Raw genomic sequence first — 12,363 nt, forward strand, 5'->3', positions numbered from 1 at the left:
GCCTCCCTTCTCCGCCGGCCAAGAGGAGAAAACGCGCTTTCCGATCGCTCATGGTTGCGCGGACCTAGTATAAATCTAGCGTCTAGGAAAAGCTTAAACAGGTGCGAGGGCGGCACGCATAGCGTGGGAAGCTAGTCGCCAGAATAACTATCTCAGGGACTACTGCTGATGAGGGCGAAATACCTTCGTGTAAGTATAATAACCGTAATAGCACTATTTTCGAAGAAAAAAAAAGGAAACGGCCCAGAGGGCTATACTACGAGAGCTATGACTGATAATTTTCTATATATATATATATATATTCATCTCATCTATGGGATCGCATGCGCGCGCTGTTGCTTTGTCTCTGCGTGTAGTAGTTAAGAGAGCCAGTTTAAGGGCGGAGAAGAAGGAAGGAAAGGAAAGTCTCTGAAGCGAAATTGCAGCGCCGTGGTTTTAAAGCGCACCCGGGGTAGAGAAACGGAAGGCGATATAAGCGTGCGTGGCCATGATAAGCACACGACAAACTGCCTTAAAATATTTAGACATGAGGGAAAGCTTCGTTAACAAGCGATAGCACAGCAATCAGCACTCGAATATAATTATAACCCTAATAATAACTGTAAATATTCATCTCATCTATGGGATCTAATGCGCGCGCTGTTGCTTTGTCTCAGCGTGTAGTAGTTAAGAGAGCCAGTTTAAAGGCGGAGAAGGAAGGAAAAGAAATCAAAATTGCAGCGCCGTGGTTTTAAAGCGCACCCGTGGTAGAGAATCTTTTTATGTACGGGTTGTCAAAAGGCAAGGAATGAAATAATTTATGAAAAAGGTTAAGACGGGCTATTCTACGGCGTGAGGCTAGAGAGGGTAGGCTTATTTGGGCTTTTAGTGCCGAAATGCTTGAATTGTATGAATAAGTTGACAGGATAAATCGTGTCGCGCGGTTCTGAACCGACTCGAGGGCTTTAATAAGGTTATTGTGGTGGGGGTCAAAAATAGCTTCGGCATACTCAAGCTTGGGCCGCACAAAGGTTAGAAAAGCAAGTTGTTTAATAGAGGGAGGAGCTGTTGAGGAGCTTTTGTACAGGCCAATAAACATTATTGCCACACTTGTGGCAATAATGTTTATTGCCACAAGATATACAATACAACACAAGCAGGCCGGTCTAAGCCTCAGTTCGCTTGTAGGACGGTTCCTATCAATATGATAGACAAGGCAAAGAAGTATACATAAATTGATGAGACATGAAGAAAAAGGACGAATGGAAAAAAATTGAAAAGAACGAGATAACATTTGGTTATCTGCATATAACAAAAGAAGTTGAAGAGGTAAACAATGCGATGCAAAAATGCTCAAGAGCTTAATATTACTATAGCTGCTTTAAGAAGTGCTTGAACATGCTTTTTGATGTCGTGATAAAAATTTCTCCTGGCAATTTGTTAAATATGTCAGGCACATAAGCACAGTGCCTGGCCGCGCCATACCTTGTGGCTGAACGAGGAACTACATAACGGACATGTTTTGTAAGCTCTCTTGCGGCGGACTTTTTTGCTTGAAAGCGGAATTCCAGAAACGTTTAACGACAAATGTTTCTATAAGTATGAATGGAAATTAGGTAGACCAAGTTCACGGAAAATATTTGCAGATGTTACTATTGTGGAAAATTGCGCAACATTTTTAAGAGTGTTTTTTATATTCCGGTATACCCTGCATCTCCAACGATCCGAACAAAAGCCAAAGACTGTGATGCAGTATCCCAACACACTGTAACCTAGTGCATGTGCTATAATCTTTTTTACAGACAAGGGTGCAATACTTTTGATATTAAACAACAGCCAAGCTACTGACATCAGTTTAGAAGAAATAAGTGATAAGTGATGTTGCCACGGTAAATTACTATCGAAATAGATTCCGAGATATTTCACACAATCCACGTATGGAATAGGCGCAAACTTACAATGAACACACTCCGACTCATGCAAGTAGAGAGGCATGTTAATGGCAATAATCTAGAGTGGCGAGCGAAAACAAACAATCGTGTTTTTTTGGAACATTAACAACAATTCCATTATTAGAGAACCAAAGCATTGCCTTGTACACGTCACTTTGCAACATTTCAGTGAACGTTTTATAAGAAAGGTGTTTCGCCAATAATACAGTGTCGTCAGCATACTGGAATACTGAACATTTCGAAATTGCCAAAGGAATTCGTTGCCGAAGATATTAAACAACAATGGCGATGACATGGACCCCTGAGGAACTCCAGCCTTCATTGACAGCTTAGGACTAAAAACGCCCTTATCATCGGTAGAGACCACCTGAAATCTGTTGCTCAAGTAATTTTCGAGAACTTTGCAAAAAGGCCCACAAAATCACCAGAAATGCAGTTTATTTAAAAGATTTGATGATTCAGGGTGTCAAACGCTTTTGCTACATCTAAATATAGCGCATGTGCCAAAAGATTCTGATCGAATGCCGAGACAGTTCATCAGAAAATTCCTCTATCCAATGTCTATCCAAACAGCTTCATAATCACCTTCTAGGTCCAAGCGACGGACACATTCTATCGCACTGTCAACAGCGATAAGGGGCCCACCACCTTTCTGCTTCCATGAGGTATATTGTTGATCTCTACGAAAGACGTTACGATACGCAGGCAGACACATGGTAGATGCGATTTCCGATGAAAGCCAGCCTTTACTTAAAGGTACCAGAATGAGCAGACGAGACAACGTTTGGAAAAATAAATTATTTGCTTTCGTGAGTAGGCGTGAACAATTTCGATGGAAGATTCATGATTCTGCAGCGTCACTGACACGTCACTTCCCTTTTGTCCCGTCCTTCACTGCCTCCTGTCTTATTTGGCTTACTTGCCGGTTCGTTGGAGTAATAAGAATCAGTCCAATCATTCATTTACCGTGCACGGATATACTAAAAAGAAAAAGAGCTACAAGGGAGTACAAGTAAAAAAGAACTACCATTAAAAACAACTTTTGAAAAGACACGCGCACATACGACAACGTTCAAGGTAAATACAAAATAAAAGTGAAGAGAAAGGCAGCTGAACGATGGGCGAAACTATGTCACAACAATGCCCAGCTCGCAAATGAACAATGACAGCAAGTTACAAAAATAGCGGGATCACGAAAATAAGAGTTATAATGACTATATGACTCTGAAATAGGGCGATAAATAGAGACACCGGTTTTACAGGCAGACACAAATACAGGGAAAACATGAGCAGTTTTTCACATGTGAGGAAAATTGGAACTTTCATATTTAAAACAGCGCAAATAACACGGACAAGGGAGGACACAGGACGAGCGCCCTTCTGACCCTTCTGAGAAAATTGGAAGTATTCTAAGGGTTAATAGAGGTAGATGTAAATACTGGGGCATACCTACTGCCACAAGCTTTTAGAATTGTGGAGGGGATGCCAGCAGGCCGTAGTATAGGGAAGGCTTAAAGAGCCTAAGACATTTGACGATGAGGTTTTCGTCGAATAACACAGCACTACATAAAGGAAGCGTCGTGTGCTGCTGACTGACACCAGCGTTGAAACCTGTAGGTTTATATAAGGAATAGAAATGGGGAGTAAAACACTCCAAGACTGCCTGGAGTTCTATTTCTCTACAGCCGAGCAGGCGAAAACACTCTCCACTTTTACTAGAGTGCTACCGGACATACTTCCGAAATTCTGCCGGGCCGTCAGAGGCACTTTTTTCCAAAAATGCAATGTATAAGGATTGGGCTTATAGCGCTGTTCGCAGAGTTCCAAAAAGCTGAATTCTTCTCTCCACTTATAATAGCGCTGTTCACAGAGTTCCAAAAAGCTGAATTCTTCTCTCCACTTATAAGTCACAGGACTTCTGGATTTATGGTTTGCGCGGTAATTTTGCTTTGTACGCATGAAATCTTAAGAGATAGAGAGTGAAATTGAGACGCAAAGAAAGGCAGGGAGGTTAACCGGAGGCATGTCCGGTTTGCTACCCTGCAGTTGGGGAAGGGGATAAAGGGGTGAAAACATGAAAATAATTGTAACAATTGAAGTTGCGCACCGAAGCTTTTAACGGTGGTAGAGAGCTGCGGACTTCAAGTACTATGGCGACGCCTTACAGCAATTCTTAGTTCATGTGAGAACCAGTGCGGATACTTAGAGCGTTTAGGACTGTACTGAGGAATGTATTAGCGCATACGGCTCAAAACACTCTTCGTAAACTGATGTACTTTGTCATCAACATTGCTTTTGTCCGTGACCAGTTACCTACCGGTGGCGGACAAGAAATCACATATGCGAACCTATTCGCCAGGCATGAAAAAAAAGCGAGAGCATTCATTAATGCCGCTATAGGAGCTTAGCTTCATGGCTGACACAGAGGAACTTATTTTTAGTGAAGGGTGAAACTTATCGGCACGCACAAGGGAAATGTCAGAACGGTAGACATGGAGTTGAGAGGCAAATGTCGAAGACGTTATTAAGAATAACAATAATAATAATATTCTTTAGTCAGTCGGTCCAATATTTAGTGTAGTGCCCAGGGACAGCTACGGAGATTTAATACTGCCGTGCTTAAAGAGTAGTACGCAAGGCATTGTGTACAAAAGACGTATCTGGTAAACAAAGTACGAGATGGCGAAACAAATCGGCAAGCAGAAAACGAGGAGGCAGCATTAAAAGGGTGTTAATGGTAGAAAATGATTACTTGCACTTATACAAAACACAGGAAATGCACACTGAAAAGTGTCAATAGAGGCAGAATACTTGTTACATGTTTTATTGTAGCTCAGCCACAGGACAGTCCTTAATGCAACAAGGCCCGTCAGAAAACACGGAATGTTGATTGGTGTACATCTGTGGCACGGAAAATTGCAGAAGATTGGGAAGCTTTGGGCGACGTTCAATGCAATGAATCACATTATAAACGAAAAAAAGGTCCGATTTAATACATCTTGATTTTAAAAGAGCGAGTTGTGCATATGAGAGTGCTGGACTATGGTCGCTAGAACGGCAAAAGCGATGCCTTAAGATAGATACAAATGTATGCTGAACGCGCTCAAAATGTAAAATTAGAGTTGCACAATGCGGCCAAAATTACAGAGGCATACTCTAGTTGTGGAGGGCATGGAGTAGAATACTGTCACAGATTAGTGACGGTGAAGAAGGCAGCAAAACTGTGATTATAGAAACTAGCGTTTTATTGGGCGAACTTGTGCCCTCAAAAGCAGGCTACACTCAAATGAACAACGACCGAGAACTGAAAGTTGAGAAACGTCGCTAGTTACCTCATTGCTAGCAGAGCTCTGTCCATGATTGCCAACGAAGCACGATTTTTTTCCTGAGTAATTAGACACCAGGGCAAAGGTATTTTCATTCGAATGAGTTATAAGAGGAGCTCATGGCTAACACCTCAAATGATTCACTTAGGTGAGCATCAAGAGCGTTAAATTGGCCCTTTCTATTTATTTTCACGCTCTGTAGAGCCGAGAGCATTATAGAGGGGAGTGGGTGAGCAAAACTTTTTACAAAAGAAATCGGTGACAGCGCTCTTGAAGGCGATGTTATCGGTGATGGCAGCGACGGAGACAGGAGTAAAGCAGTGATTTCGGCTTGTTGGAAAGACATCGTCAGGCTTATAGCGCGTGAAAATGACAAGGACGGAAGTGAGACGTGACACACACAGGCGCTCCCATTGCGCCTGTGTGGGAGACAGGAGGGTGTTTCCAATCATCACTTGTGTACGCCAGAAAAATCAATTAGACTGCATACTGGTACTGCATGAGGGAACACCTACTTTAAACCTACGATCGTTACGTTATGAACTGTATGGTGAAGGAAGGAATAATTGCTGCTTCATAGTGGGATTGTCGGGGAAAATTTTATGGAAAAGACAGTCTGACACAAGCACCATACTGGAAGCACGATTCCTAAATATGACCAGGTTCGTTGCTGTGGAGCGCCCCGCTACAAAGTCATGCTGTTAATCTATTAAAAATTTTTTAGCACTAACAGAAATCTGGCAATGAAATACTGATTGAGGCACTTTTGATGCAGCGCAGAGGATAGAGGCCGGTAATTACTATCGGCATTTCTAGCACTAGATTTGTCTGCGGGCACTACCCGTGCTACCTTCCAATCTCTAGAAAACAGCACTAAATTAACACGGCAAGCGAGGCGAGTTGGTGGTTGAACATGTTCCTAGGGATGGGCAGCGCAACCCGGAAGAAAGACAAACTGAAGTACACGATACGAGCGCAGAATAACAACAGTAGTAGACCAGAATACTGTTGAAAATGCTTGTGAGAACAGGGACAAGTATGCTTCACTACGTGTTAGCAGTGCGGGAGGGAGACCATCAGGGCTACCAGAAAGGGAGAGTTTGAGGCGCTTCATACGCTTGAAAACAAGATATCCATTTAGTGATAGCGTACATATCGTACCAGGATCAAAAGGAATATTACTTCAGGTAAAACAATCTTTTACACCAAGTACAGAACCGAAACTTTCTGCAAAGCGATCAGTGTTCGAGAAAACTTCGCCCTTTTCATCAAGAAGGCATACATCTCCGGGCCTCTTTTTAGAAGAATGAGACCACACGTAGCTCCTAAAATATTTTGAGTTACGTGTAATTCCAGCTTCAAGTCGTTCAATGTGGTTGTAGCGATCATTGATGAAATAAAATTTGCAAGGAGAATGACAGCGCCTAAATTCAAGTTTCCACTTATCTCGACCTGTTTGCCCGGTTTCCTGTGCGCGCGGTGTTTCACTTTATTGTCGTTATTATTATTAAGTTTATTCTCAGCTTATTTCAGTTTTATTGTCGTAATACCACTACTACTACTACTATTACCACCAGTACTACTACTACTACTAATAATAATAATAATTCGTATAACCATATTAGAAATATAGTATTATTAACGTCTTTTGCAAGGGAAACGTCAATAAAAGACATGGCACATGTTCTTTTTTTTTTGTTGTGTCCGAGAAAACATTCTCTATGTCGCTTTCATCGATGTGGTCAGGCGCTTGCATGTACTGTGTGTTAAATACCTAAAATATCATCATTTTTTGGAAACTATACCTTGCTGTGCGCGTATTTGCTTAGTGGTCATGCAACGGTGTGGCTGAGCGCGCACCGTACCCGGTGTCCCGGAATGACCCGTATTTCGAGGCAGTCGTTTTATCGACTCGGGCTGCGCGTAGCGCCCCGTTTCCTTAGACCGCCCGAGCGGGAAGGGTGTCACGGGAATAGACGGAGGCGCTGTTCGTCGCTCCTCGGCCTTCCTCCTCGACGTCTGCATTAGGCATGCAGTCGGCGGACATTAAAGACGTCGTTGGCGAGAGGTAATTAACCGAAGGCACCCGAAAAAGGCCACCTGTTGGAGGTAAAAAGAAACGATGGGAGAGGGCATGAGACAGAGAGACCAGCCCATTTGGTGGTGAAGATTGCCGTGAAAACATTGTTTCGCAGAGCTCGGTGCTACGCGCGTCTGACGGAAAAGAGCACGCACAGTTCAACCAGCGTAGTCATCGCGAACGCCCGTCTGTGAGAAATTCAGCATCACAAAATAGCGATAATGTCAGCAGCTGGGTATTTTCACCGATAAACACATTCACAATCCTGCATGAATACAGGACATTCAGGTTCTGTGCACTTTTTGTTCATTTACTTATTTCTGTTATGCTAAGGCAGGCCAATTGGTCCTAGCACTTGCACCATATTACCAGCACAAGGCGCTTACTGAAAACACGCAAGGTTTACATTAAAAAATTACTCAGTTACACAGCAAATTACACAGGTTTGCTTTGGTTGGAAAAAGAACAACTCAGTATGTACAACTCACCAAGCAAAAATACCGAGGGAGAAATGAACATGCAAAGCGAAAACTAAAAAGCGAGAGGCTCGCATAACAAGTTTAGGGCCCGCATTGGTTGTTTAGTGGCAATAGTGTCAGCCTGCTAATCACGAGGACGTGGGATCGAATGCCGGCTACAGCGGCCGCATTTCGGTGGAGGCGAAATGCGAATAGCACCCGTGTACTTAAATTTAGGTGCGCGCTAAAAACCCCAGTTGGTCCAAATTGCCGTAGTCCACCACTACGGCGTGCCTCATAATCAGAAAGTCGTTTTAGCGCGTAAAATCTCATAATGTAATTTTTTTATCAAGTTCAGGATATGGAGTTCTCTTCCTCTAATGCATTATTAAAATTTCTAGCTTCAGTAGAGTAGTTTGCTGGGCCAGTTGGTGCATGGTGAACGCATAATGGTTTCGAGCCAGCATGGACGCGAGCACAAGAAGCAGAAACAGGCACGACACTTACAACTGAAACTTCAGTTGTAAGTCCAGCGTTGTCCTGTCTGTTTCTACTTCTTGTGCTCGCCTCAGTACTAGCTGGAAACCATTATACGTTCTAGCTTAAGCTTCATTCTTCATTAGTACGAAGTAAAAGTTGTTTCAAAATGCTTTATCTACACGTAAAAGCTGGAATAATGACACCACAATGTCGATCGACGCGACCGATACACACGAAGGACCGCTTCCAACAAATTTAAAAAGAGAAAAAGGGAAACCACTTATACACAAAGAGCTGTCACGGAGGCTCAGCGTGTAGTCACATCGAGATATTGCATTTTTCGGGGTGCTAACGATATGGATGTTACACTCAAACAACGCTCACCTGCTACTATGATTGTTCTTCTCTCAATTATCAACAGAATCTACTTACTTAGCTGATTTGCAAAAACAAATCATGCGACAAAGCTTGGTGCGCACTCCCGACATCGAATCGCCAGGTGTCCTGTGTCGTTCCTAACATAGGGACATTGCTGTCACAGCCTTTCATTTAATCACTTACCTGTCAGGCCTACGCATTTTCTACCGCAAGACAAATATTTTTCATAGACTGCACCCACATGACACGTGACATACTTACTCTCGTAATTGACAACAGACTGGTGCTTTGGGGGACATGTTAATCCTGTAGAGGCAGGAGACTTTCAAAGGGGCAGAGAAGATCACCTTTATAAGAAATCGCTGTGCGATCTTTTTCAACTGTGTCATGCACTCAATATATTAGGTATTACGGCTAATTGATGTTTTTAATTGATAGCGTTAAGGGCTCCGTGTCGTAGAAAATTCAGCGTCGGCGTCCCACGCCCAACGTCCCACGTCCTGCGCCGGACTTCGTTCCGTTAAAAATAATTTCTAACCACCCATACTACGTGGTTAGAAATTCCTAACCACGCAGGCCCTCCATGTGGCGCAAGGAAGTTACTGAACTAATTGAATTTCTCAAGGTAAAATAAGTAGAAAAATCGTAAAGTACAACTTACACACAACCTACAGGCATGATATCGTCGGGTTTTAAATTGAATATACGTGAGAACATAATTCTGTTACGCGAAAACTAAAACAAAGTCCGGCAGAGCGGCATCGGCGATATGGTCGCTTGCAGCAGCTGTCACTCTTGCAAGAACCAGGGTGGCCCCTCTCTGAAGCTTCGTGCATATACCAAGCATAGCGTTCGCCGCAAGCGTTTCCCGGTAAACATTACGGTTGCATAAGCTGAAGTTGCGCAAGTTTAACGCTGTTTTGCTCGAGGACGTACGGGAAGTTGATTGTCTCCATTAAAATAACCTTGTGGGGCGACTCATTCATCTCAAAGGCATTATATGGACCGCCCGACTCAACTCTTGAATGCTTACTAACATTGAAGGCACACATGTCTAAATACCAGGACAATAAGGTTCTTTTGATTGACAATTGTAATTATCCTGTAATAGACTGGTGACGTTTTAACACGTTTTCAACAAATATCAGTCACGTAAATGCTGTGTTTACCACAATATACAATTAACACAACATAAAATAACATAACAATACAATTTGCTCATAAACCAACGCATTGTCAAGGCACCTCGACATCTGTTTTATATTTGGTATTTCTACCACGTGAATTCGCCGCATCCACCGTTTTATTTGATCAAGGGCTGTTCCCCAACTTGCCTTAGTATCTAGTCCCCTCTGTTGCGTTTCGCCTGCGACACGCGGTTTTGCCGGCGCGACTGCGGCGGGGCGGCAGACATTTTGGCCCGTTCGGCGTCGCCGCAACGCTCCCCGCCAGGCGTTTCCAGGCGTTTCCAGGCATGTTCCGATGCCACGTGTCTTCATGTGCGTGTGTGAGTGTATGTGCCATTGTGCCCGAACCAGGCGATGCGACAGCAGGGGTCACCCTCTCCTTCCAGTCATTGTGCCCGAACCAGGCGATGCGACAGCAGGGGTCACCCTCTCCTTCCAGTCATTGTGCCCGAACCAGGCGATGCGAAAGCAGGGGGTCACCCTCTCCTTCCAGTCTTTGTGCCCGACCGGCGGCAGTGTGCGTCACCTTAGCCCATTGTACAATCACGTGCTCGTCTATTGAGGGGTTCCTTCTTGCCCTCAACTGCGAGAGTATAAAAACAGCTGCCCCCGGACGCCAAAAGGAGGGCTCCGATTTCTTCGGTTGAGTAAAGTGCTCTCCCGTCTCTCTACTTCGGTCAACCTGACCGCCAACTCTTTGCGATGTTAAAATAAACAAGTTGTTTTGTTGTTACCAGTCGACTCATGCTTTGCCGGGACCTTCGGATGCTTCCAGTTGTACCCCAGGCCGCCAGGCCAACGCTACCCTTGGGGCTTGCGACCCAGGTACAGCCACGGGCGTCAGCGCCGAGTTCCCAACAACCGATGCCATCGGTGGGATCCAAACATCTGGTGGCAGCGGTGGGATCGCGACAACGGAGGCCAGCAGCGAAGATATGCAGTTGACTGTATGCTGAGCAGCTCAACGACGATCCGGGAGCAGTGCAACGAGCCCTGTGTGATGACTGGTTGCCTGCAGCGGAACGACTGCGCTGGACTCTTGGCTGCGAGGTTTGGTGAGTGCGGGACTTTCTTCTTCTGAGCTTTGCCAGGCTTTTGTTAGTGTTAGAAACAGAGCTGGTAATTGTGGTTGTCGTTGCTGCCGGGTTAGTTTGCGGCAAGACAATAATAGGCAGTAGAGAAAGCAGCATTCAGAGCAGCCATGGATTTGAAGTCGTTGCGCAAACCGAAATTGTTGGAGCTTGCAAGAGAGTTGGGTCTGGATGTCTCGGACAAACTCAGAAAACCAGAACTGCTAAAGGCTATTCTGGAGTTAGAGGCTGAGGATGACGAGCTGTCGGAATGCCTTGAGACTATTGAGGAGAGGTCAAAAAGACAGGAGCGCGAACTTAAAGAGCAAAAAGAGAAACAGGAGCGCGAACTTAAAGAGCAAAAAGAGAAACAGAAGCGCGAACTTAAAGAGCAGAAAGAAAAAGAAGAGCGCGAACACGCTTTGGAAATGAAGCGTCTCGAGGTAGAGATGGAACGCGCTCGTAATGGAAGTCAGGCACACGGTGCAGGAGAACGAGTATTGTTCAAAATGACTGACCTGATGCGGCCGTTTAAGCTTGGAGAGGACATTGGTTTGTTCCTGGTTAACTTTGAGCGAACGTGCGAGAAGCAGGGGTTCTCTCGGGAAACGTGGCCACAGCGCTTGCTAACTTTGTTACCCGGCGAGGCGGCCGACGTAGTCGCTCGCTTGGATAGAGAGGAGGCAGAGGATTTCGACACAGTGAAATCGAGTCTTCTAAAAAAGTACCGGCTGTCTGCGGAGGCGTTCCGTCGGAAGTTTCGGGAAAATGAGAAAGGCAAAAGTGAGTCATATACAGAGTTTGCGTATAGGCTTATGTCGAACATGCAGGAGTGGCTCAAAGAAGAGAAAGCGTTTGGTGACCACGATAAAGTTCTGCAGTGCTTCGGGCTAGAACAGTTTTATAGTCGGTTACCGGAGAACGTGCGATACTGGGTCTTGGATAGGCCAGATGTTTGTACGGTGGCTAAAGCCGCTGAGCTAGCCGAGGAGTTTGTGACGCGTCGGGCTCGCGGAGCTAAGGACGGTCAAAAGGGTGAATTTGGCTCGAAGTTCGAGAGGCCGAAGTTCACACCCATGAGAGCAAAGGGGAACACGCGTAGTGCGGATGCGAGTGGAAGCAGTGCGACCGAACCTAAGGAGACGGCGGCAGCCGAAGCCGAACGCAGAAAGCGGTTCGAGATGAGGCAAGCGCGCGTTTGTTATACGTGCCAGAAGCCGGGTCACTTTTCGGCGCAGTGTCCGGAAACAACACCAAAAGTTGTGTTTTTTTCAATAGGCAGTACTGACGAGAACATGAAGCTTCTCGAGCCTTACATGCGAGACCTCCTCGTGAACGGGAAAGAGTGCCGAGTGCTTCGCGATTCCGCAGCTACGATGGATGTAGTTCACCCGTCTTACGTAGAACCCCATATGTTCACGGGCGAGTGCGCGTGGATCAAGCAAGCCGTGGA

At 45.0% G+C, this 12,363-nt stretch overlaps 1 protein-coding gene and 1 long non-coding RNA gene across 3 annotated transcripts in view; one reads left to right on the forward strand and one right to left on the reverse strand.

The window, feature by feature from the left end:
* The window catches only part of LOC142558612 (agrin-like), a 521,743-nt gene that overhangs the window by 146,521 nt on the left and 362,859 nt on the right, over positions 1 to 12,363 (forward strand). The window lies entirely within an intron of this gene.
* Positions 6,207 to 12,363, reverse strand: part of LOC142557918 (uncharacterized) — a 29,799-nt gene continuing 23,642 nt past the window's right edge. The window contains exon 3 of the long non-coding RNA XR_012822898.1: positions 6,207 to 7,357. This is a non-coding gene — a long non-coding RNA (uncharacterized LOC142557918). The remainder of the gene's footprint in view (positions 7,358 to 12,363) is intronic.

The sequence above is a fragment of the Dermacentor variabilis genome, chromosome 9, assembly GCF_050947875.1.
Source record: "Dermacentor variabilis isolate Ectoservices chromosome 9, ASM5094787v1, whole genome shotgun sequence".
Lineage (NCBI taxonomy): Eukaryota > Metazoa > Arthropoda > Arachnida > Ixodida > Ixodidae > Dermacentor > Dermacentor variabilis.